Source organism: Megascapheus bottae, chromosome 3 (genome assembly GCF_031878675.1).
Source record: "Megascapheus bottae isolate mThoBot1 chromosome 3, mThoBot2.hap1, whole genome shotgun sequence".
In the NCBI taxonomy this organism is placed as follows: Eukaryota; Metazoa; Chordata; class Mammalia; order Rodentia; family Geomyidae; genus Megascapheus; species Megascapheus bottae.
In genome coordinates, this window is record NC_143511.1 from 7,658,787 (window position 1) to 7,668,410 (window position 9,624).

The following is a 9,624-nucleotide window of genomic DNA, read 5'->3' on the forward strand; positions in this document are numbered from 1 at the left end:
GAGAGCTGAGGGATAGTTCCCAGGCCCTGAGTTTAAGTCCAGCAACCAACCAAGTAAAATGTCGATGGGACTTTTACCCCTGTATGGGAGATGGTGCCAGATCCTAGAGTCAATTGTGCTTGGCCACTCAGAATTATCAGGGCCAGGAGGTCATAAAATAGTTTGTAAGCATGCCTTACTAATGTCTGTGCCTACTGGGAAGGAACTTGTCAGTGTAATATGGGTAGTTTACAATCATAATTTTGCTCAAAGCCCTAACTAAGCAGATTTTGGGTTGAAACCAGGCACAAATTCAGGGAAGAAGCTTGTGAACCTGAGCTGTGTACCTATCAATCTGTAAAATAGGCTAAGCTTTTAGGGTCCCTGGCCAAGTATAGAGACAATGCCCCTGAATCAGCTTGAAGAAGTTACAGAAGATGGATCTTTGCCCAGATTCCACTCCTGGGACTTTAGCTAGCCCTCTCTTGCCCACAGGCCCCCTTCAAAAAACAAATATAAATGGGGGGATACCGGTTCCTAAGGCATGATGCCTCAAGATTAGCTCTTTGATACTTTATTTACATTGAACTTTTAAAATTTTGATTCTAAAGGATTTCCCCTACTTATAAGCGTTTAGGGCATCATGCTACCTCACCCAACCCCTCTACCCCTTGTCTGATGGAAGGACCTGATCACTAACACCTGGCAGGAGCCAGCCCTCTCTGTTAACAATGAAGCAAGGATTTGCTTGTGTTTTTCCGAAGGAGCAGAAAAGCCTATCTGGATTCCTGGCCCTTTCCAGGATGTACAGGTGTAGACCAGAGGATAGAAGGGTTTCCTTTGTGTACGTCAGCTGTCTCCCCTACTTAAAATCTCCATTTGGGTCTGCCAACCCCACAAGGTGAATTACCTGAAGAGTGGTAGTCAATAACCGGTAAGATCCCCAGAGGGGAACAACCTTAGACAGACATACTCTCGAGTAAGGCATGCACCTGCTAATGAAACAAGACAGGGGGAGATGTGGAGCACATCAAATCAGGGAAATGGAAACTTATGCTACAGAAAAGGAGGCCTAGGGCCAGGAGTTTGGCCTAGTGATTAAAGTGCTTGCCTAGCATGCACGAAGACCCAGGTTCAATTCCTTGGTACCACATACATAGAAAAAAGCTGGAAGTGGTGCTGAGGCTCAAGTGGTAGAGCTCTAGCCTTGAGAAAGTCCAAGGACAGTGTTCAAGCCCTGAGCTCAAGCCCAGGACTGGCAAAAAAAAAAGAAAGAAAAGGAAGCCTAACTCGAGGCTCAGTGCTCACCTACCGCACCTGGATGATATGGTGCCTGCCGTCCAGTCAGAAAGCGTGTCTATGGTTTGTGACATAAAGTAAGGCCACCTCTGGGATAGGCCCCAAACCCTTCCACCCTCTCCGACAGCACATGATTCCCCTTCTTTGCATAACTGCTAACTCTCAAGTTTCAGGAGCAGGCAATCTACAAGTTCCTGCCACCATGAAATGGCCTCACAGCAACACCGCTGCCAGCTGTAGCCAGCTGGCCTGAGTTCTGCCTCCACCTTTGTGACCTCACCAGTATGGCCTAGGACACCGACCTGTCCAGAAAAGCCACCCTGGATGACTGCTCTGCCGGATATGGATGCCACAGATGCTGCTTCCACACTCTCCTCAAAGTTACCTCATCCTCTGTCTACACCGGCCTGGGAACCAAAAGAAACAGGAACTGTGGAGGCCCGGAGTAATAAATTTGACCCCCAAGCAAGGGACCATGATGTGATTATGAACACTACAATCCTAGGATTTGTAACTCTATTATCTTCCCTCAAAGCATGCTGGGGAGGACATGGGGGCTGTGCCTTTAACAGGGTGTCATGATTCCTATTTACCCAAATCCCATCTGAAACCCACCTAGCCCTAGTCCTCTTTGGCCCACCAAACTCATTTCCATAGCAGCAGGACCCTTGTTTGCTTTAACTAAGTTGGTTGGGTTTAAGCAGGCTTGCCTGGATGCCATCCAGCTAATGTCTTTGCACACCATTTGGGGCCCCATCCTGCAATCTGTTATGAGTGTCCATAAATAAAGAAAAAGGGGGAACTGTGGGGCTTCCTAGCTGATGGCATAGAAGCCCAGGTTACTATCTGTGACTCTGTGCCAAAGGGCATGTATGCTCCCAGGCACATTCAGTAATGCAAGCAATCTGGAGCCAGAGGGCACCTGGCCCCTTCCACCTCAGTGGGGTATGTCTCCAGACACCATTGGCTAACAGTCCCATTCAGGGAGGTCCCTATTCACTGACATGGCTGTATTTAGCGAGCATGTTTTCTAAAATAAAGTTTGATCTGCACAGAGAGTCTGGTCTCCGGAGTCTGTGTTCCTGGGATTATTCATGGGCTCTGTCACCATTTTACTCCCCTCATAGACATCCAAGAAGGACCCCAACATCTTCCCACTCAACAAATTTTTAATGCACATCTTCCACATTCAAAGTTTTGTTCTAAGAAATAGGGATACAGCCATGAGAAACTTATTTTCCATCCAAAAAGAAAGAAGCTTGCAAGTTGCTACTACAACCTAACAAATAAAAAGAACAAATGAAAAGATTAGCTATGTGTTCATGGCTCACTGCTGCAGTACTAACTACTCAGTAGGATCCGATCTGGGGAATCATGATTTGACACCATCCCACACACAAAAAAAGTCCAGTTAACCAGCAAAAAGCTGAATGTTGAACTGCAGAGTGCCAATTTTCAACTTAAAAAGAAAAGAAAAGAGGTGGGGAAGATGGCGCTGAGACAATGGGGACGCAGCCTAGCTCTCTCCCACAAAAAGAGAGAATCAGGGAATCCCACAGGCCAACTACTTTAAGAAATTCACAACAATAAATTCAAGAAGCAACGGAGAAGTACACAAATCAGAAAAGAAATCCAGATAAAACATATAGCCAACACCACTTTATGTTAAAAGCTCTTCTCAGTATAATAAAAGCCATGTATGACAAACTCACAGCTAGTATTATACTTAATGGCAAAAAGCTAAAGCCATTCCCTCTAAAATCAGGAATGAGACAAGGATGCCCACTCTCTCCACTCCTCTTTCACATAGTATTAGAATTCCTAGCCAGTGCAATAAGGGAAGAAGCAAGCATAAAGGGGATCCAAATAGGGAAAGAGGAAGTAAAACTTTCCCTCTTTGCAGATGACATGATTCTGTATTAAAAGAATCCTACAGACTCTACTGCCAAGCTCCTTGAGCTGATTCAAAACTTTGGAAGGCTAGCAGGGTATAAAATTAATCTTCAAAAATCAACTGCCTTCCTCTATGCCAACAGTGAGAGGAATGAGGCAACAATCAGGAAAGCAACTCCATTTGTAATAGCCTCAAAGAAAATAAAGTTCCTAGAAATTATCTTAACTAAGAATGTAAAGGACCTTTTTGATGAAAACTTTAAAACCCTGAAAAAGGAAATTAAAGCAGAACTGAGGAAATGGAAAAGCCTCCCATGCTCCTAGATTGGAAGAATCAACATCGTGAAAACGACAATCTTGCCTAGGGCTATCTATAAATTCAAAGCAATACCCATCAATATCCCAATGTCATTCTTTAAAGAAATAGAAGAGATAATCCAAAATTTCATATGGAATAATAAAAGACCCCGTATAGCAAAAACACTTCTTAGCAGAAAGAACAGCGCTGGAGGAATTTCAACACCAAACTTTAGACTCTATTACAGAGCTATAATTATTAAAACAGCTTGGTACTGGCCCCAAAACAGGCCTGAAGACCAATGGAATAGAACTGAGGACCCAGATATTAAACCACAGACCTATGGCCACTAATCTTTGACAAGGGAGCCAAAACAATAGAATGGAAGAAAGAGCCTCTTCAACAAGTGGTGCTGGCAGAACTGGTCAAGCACCTGCAGACAACTAAATTTGGATCCTTCTTTGTCACCCTGCACTAGAATTAACTCCAAATGGATCCAAGACCTCGAGGTAAAAACTGACACACTGAAAACTTTACAAGAAGGAATAAGAGATACATTAGGCCTCCTTGGCACATGTCAGAACTTTCTTTATAAGGACAAAGAATCACAACAAAGCAGAGAAAGGCTGGATAAGTGGGACTGCATTAAACTGCAGAGCTTCTGTATGGCAAAGGACATAGCTAGTAAATTAATTAGGAAGCCTACAGAATGGGAAAATATCTTCACCAACCATACAATGGACAAAGGCCTCATATCTAAAATATATCAACAGCTCAAAAAATTGAATCACTTCAAAACTAATCTCCAAAGTAACAACCATCCCATTAAAAGATGGGCCAAAGTCTTAAAGAGAGTCTTCTCTGAAGAAGAAATAAAAATCGCCTATAGACACATGCTCGACTTCTCTGGTCATAAAAGAAATGCAAATCAAAACAACACTAAGATTCCACCTCACTCCAGTTAGAATGGCCAGGGTCAAGAAAACTACTAACAACAGATGCTGGAGAGGATGTGGCCAGGAGGGATCACTACTACATTGTTGGTGGGAGTGCAAACTAGTTCAACCACTATGGAAAGCAGTATGGCAGTTCCTCAAAATACTAACCATAGACCTCCCCTATGACCCAACAATTCCACTACTTGGCATTTACCTAATCATCCAGAAACAAGGACATACTAAACCCACTAGCACAACAATGTCATTGCAGCATTATTTACCATAGCAAAGATATGGAACCAACCTAGATGTCCCTCAGTTGATGAGTGGATCAACAAGATGTGGTATTTGTACACAATGGTATTCTAAGTTGCTGTCAGAAAGAATGGCATCGCCCTATTTTTTAGGAAATGGAAAGACTTATAAAAAATCATATTAAATGAAGTAAGCCAGACTCAAAGGAACTTAGGCTCAATGGTTCCCCTCATTTGTCATAATCAGTAGAAACCTTGGTCTCTCCTAGCAGAGATTTGCAATACAGCAAAACCTTGATACATAAGGCTATATAGTATGACACTAAATGAAAAGACCTCTAGGATATAGAAACAAAGGCCATATAATGAATGATTGTTGTCCTTAATGTACTATGCCATCTCTCATCTCTTTTGCTGCCCCTTGGTTATCTCATATTGTTATAGTATCTCACTTTGTTATCTGATATATTGGATATATGCATATTTGGTTATTTGAAATTGGATAGGGAAGGGGGAAAACCAAGATGGGGGGGACGGTAATGGGGACCAAGACATGTGAAAGGGTATCAATGTATGTGAATTAATGCACCTTCTATCTGGCAAATATCATGTAACCCTTTTATTGACTACAATAAAAAATATTAAAAAGAAAAACATGAGAAGGGGTATCAATGTGTGAGAAACAATGCATCCACTACCTGACCAATGTAACTTTAATCCCTCTACACCTTAGCTGAACAATAAAATAAAATTTTATAAAAGGAAAAAAAATCTTTCCCTTACAAAGATTATTTAATGTACAGGCTAATGTAATGGTGCTTTGTCATAGCTAACTGATATAGAGGGAAAGAAATAACCACATCTACCTCTCTTCTACCCAATCTATCCCTCTGGCAAAAATAGGGGAGGAAAAGCATTATGTATGAAGTTCACAATCCAGAAGCATACACTTGATTAAAGATGGAGACTTAACCATAAGTCTAAATACTTCTTCCCTACACCTTAGACCCACAGCCCTGAAGGCCAGCTTTTGTATGTTTGTTTTAAATTTTATGTTATTGTTGGAGTGATATTCAGAGGGGTTGCAGTTATGTTCATCAGGTAGTAGGTACATTACTTCCTGAACATATACAGTCAGATACAGTAACAACATGAGATAAATCTTATGGAGAAAAGAAGAGAAAAGAAATAGCTTCACACGGTACATTAAGTACAACATAAGAGGGGATGTCAAAGTAGGAGAAGTAATGCACCCTCTGTCTGGTGAATATAACTGTAACCCCTCTATACATTAAAATAAAAAAGAACAACAATCACAAAGATAAACCTCTTGTTTCAATATCCTCCAGCTCATTTCACTTAGCCTCATCCTATATGCACATATATACATAGCTTTTGAGCTATTATGATCCAAACTAAAAGCAAAAAGAAGTATGATTGCAAAAGCCCAGGATATCTATGAACTGTAAGATGAAATCATAAAGTCTAGCATACATGTAATGTGAATATGAGGAAAAGGAAGACAAATAAGATATATTTGAAATAATAATGATCAAGACATCCTCCAAATTAGTGTCAGACACCAGAGCAATGGTCCAGGAGCTCAGAGAATGGTAAGTGGGATTAATGCAAGAAGAAAAAAAAAAAGAAAAAAAACTCTTAAAACTAGTCATACCATTATATCATTTTGAAAACTACAAAATGTAGCAGATATAAAAGTCTAAATTAAGTCCTACTTTTGTTTTAAAAAAGAAAACAGCAAGCCTTTAACAATTTTAACCTCCCTTCCAAAAGAAAATGAATAAACGTGTTTTAACATAGTAAAGGCTACATATGACAAACCTATAGGGAACATATTACTAAGCAGAAAAAAATCATTTGGAAACTTTTCCTATGATATCAGGGATTGAACAAAAAGTCTACCCTCTCCACACTCATATTCAATATAGTACTGAAATTCCTAGCCAGAACAATTGTTGTAAGGTATCTCTCAGATACAAATCCAGTCATAAGAAAACAGAGAAGCCATATTTTGGAAGGTTGTATTAATTCTGACAGAACTTACACAATATTTTTAAGACAAAGACCAAATCCTTGGTATGGCGACACAAGAAAAGAAAAGCTCAGAAAAAGCAAACATATAGACATACCTCAGGTACAAGCTCAGGTACCAGCAGAACTTTTCCATCTAGGGAAGATAGGCTTCAACTTTCCGTACAGGGGAATCTTAGAAGCCAGTGATTTGCCATTTAGGGAGCTAATCAAGGCATTTTTTTAGGCAAAGCTTTCCTAAGGATATCTGTATATCTCTGAAGCAGAGTTCTCCCAGCTCACCTAGAGCTAGGTATCTAGAATTCAATGAACCGGCATCTAGTCCTTTCAGCACTGGGTGGAGAACAACCTCCACCCAGCAAGAGGCACTAAAATGGATGTGACAAGTTTCTTAGACTGCCTCCTCTGTTCACAAGAAGGCAAGAGAAAAAAAACAAAGGGAAAATAAATAAAGAAGCTACCACTCCCTCCTTACTGTGTACAGAGATGGCTGCCATCTTTTTCTGAGCATCAAGGCTGTCCTCAGACCTCTGGTGAAGCCCAAGACCATCCAGAAAAGGACCAAGAAGTTCATCCACCATCAGTCAGACCAGTAAGTCAAGATTAAGCATAACTGGTAGAAAGCCACGGGTATTAACATGATATGAAGGAGATTCAAGGGGCAGATCTTGATGCCCAACATTAGCAACATGAAAACATAGCACATGCTGCCCAGTGGCTTCCAAAAGGTCCTGATCTATAACAAGTGGACCATGGGCAAACGTTTTCCGTGCTGAGAAGGTCCACAGTGTTTCCTCCAAGTACCGAAAAGCCATCCTGGAGAGAGCAGCCCAGCTGGCTGTCAGAGTCACCAATCCCAATGCCAGGCTTCACAGTGAAGGAAACAAATGATAGCTCATATACACCTTTTATTTTTGCTTAAATAAACCACAAAACTGCTATCTAAAACTGAATAAATAAATGATTATGAAGTTAAATGATCCTCCATATTTGAAAGACTCTAAAGATCCCATCATAAAAAAGGAAACTCTCAAATCTGATAAACACTTCCAAAAAAGTAGTAAGACATGAAACAACATACAAATACCAGTAGTTCTTTATATATCAACACCAAACTCATTGAAAAGAAAGTTAGAAAAAAATCCTATTCAAAATAGCCTCAAGAATGATTCATAGGAATAAACCTAACTAATGTCAAAGGCTTCTATAATGAAAACTATAAAATGTTGAAAAACATTGAATTATGTACAGCACATTTTAATAATAAATTAAAACATTTTTGTAGTAGATGGAATTATATACAAGATAGAAGACCTCCCTTGTTTGTGCATTGGAAATATATTGTAAAAATCACTAGCCTATAGTAAGAAATCACAACAAGCCATATAAAAAGTCTCATGTTATTTTTCATAGAAATATTTAAAAATGATTCTAAAATGTACATGAACTCACTCAGACTATCCAAAGCCATCCTGAGCAAAACAATCTGACAAAACAAAACTAAAAGTGTCAATACCTGACAGCACTAAATGCTAATGGGAGTATGAAACTCTCCTTCATTACTTTAAATCATGATGAGACAATTTCTTATAAAATTAAATATAGTCTTGAAATTTCTCCAAGATCATTGAAAACACGTGCACACAAAAACTGGCCTAGCATGTTTATGAAGCTTCATTTATAGCCACCAAAATTTAGAGACAATGAAGATGACTGAATAAATGAAAGTACAGATGAAGTATTTCATGTACAATACAAGACAACAAGTCAGCTAAAATAAGATTTAAGTACACTGGTGAGTCCAGTGGACATTTACTTCAAGTCTAGAAAAAAACTAGAAACACACAGACCTTTTTTTAATGAATTGCCCTTCAAGTGTTATCCTTTTCCTAAGAAGACTGAACCATAAACACTGACATCACTCTTGAAAGTGAATGTGGATATGGTTAAAGGAACAGTCTATTGGTACAGAATGACTCACTCATTGCACTATAGATAATTCATTCTTCATCTCTGTGACACAGCTTCTTTCCATATATGAGGTAGAAATAATAAAATTTTCACCTCTGAGTATATGGATGAAGAGAAGGGGGCGAATGCAGTTGAGTATTCAATGTATAGCCTACAAAACAAAGAAAAATGAGAGAAAGGATGGATTGGGAGCAATGGGTGAGAATGTTGAAAGAAGTGGCATTGATACCAATGCATTGTATTCATAAACTGCTTTATTACATAACAACTTCTTTGTACAACTAAAGATAATAATAGTAGCAGCAATAGTCATAATAGTAATGATAATAACAGTAAAAGTTTTACCTATAGGAACTGTAAAGATTAAAGTGAATCACACCTATAACCCTAGCATCTCAAGAGTCTGAGATCTGAGGATTATGATTCAAAGCCAGCCTGGACAGAAAAGTTCATGAGCATCTTATCTCTAATTAACCATCAGAAAACAAAAGTGGAACTGTGGCACAAGTGGTACAACACCACCCTTGACAGAAAAATCTAAGGGATAGTGCCCAGGTCCTGAGTTCAAGCCCCAGCACTAACACAAAATCAAAATGGTTAAATATGGTAATAGGGGCCAGGAGTTTGGCCTAGTGGTTAAAGTGCTTGCCTAGCATGCATGAAGACCCGGGTTCGATTCCTCGGTACCACATACATAGAAAAAAGCCGGAAGTGGTGCTGAGGCTCAGGTGGTAGAGCTCTAGCCTTGAGAAAGTCCAAGGACAGGGCTCAGGCCCTGAGCTCAAACCCAGGACTGGCCAAAAAATAAATAAATAAATAAATAAATAAATAAATAAATATGGTAATGTAGGGAAAGCATTTAAAATTATGCCTGGCACTAAACCTTGCAAGTTTTTATGCATTAATAGTTTCTTACGGTTTTCGGAATGCTTTTCTAAAA

The 9,624-nt window shown here is 39.6% G+C and overlaps 1 pseudogene; it reads left to right on the forward strand.

The window, feature by feature from the left end:
* The first annotated feature begins 1,620 nt into the window (after positions 1–1,620).
* LOC150064902 (large ribosomal subunit protein eL32 pseudogene) lies at positions 1,621–7,604 on the forward strand (annotated as a pseudogene).
* Positions 7,605–9,624: the final 2,020 nt, after the last annotated feature.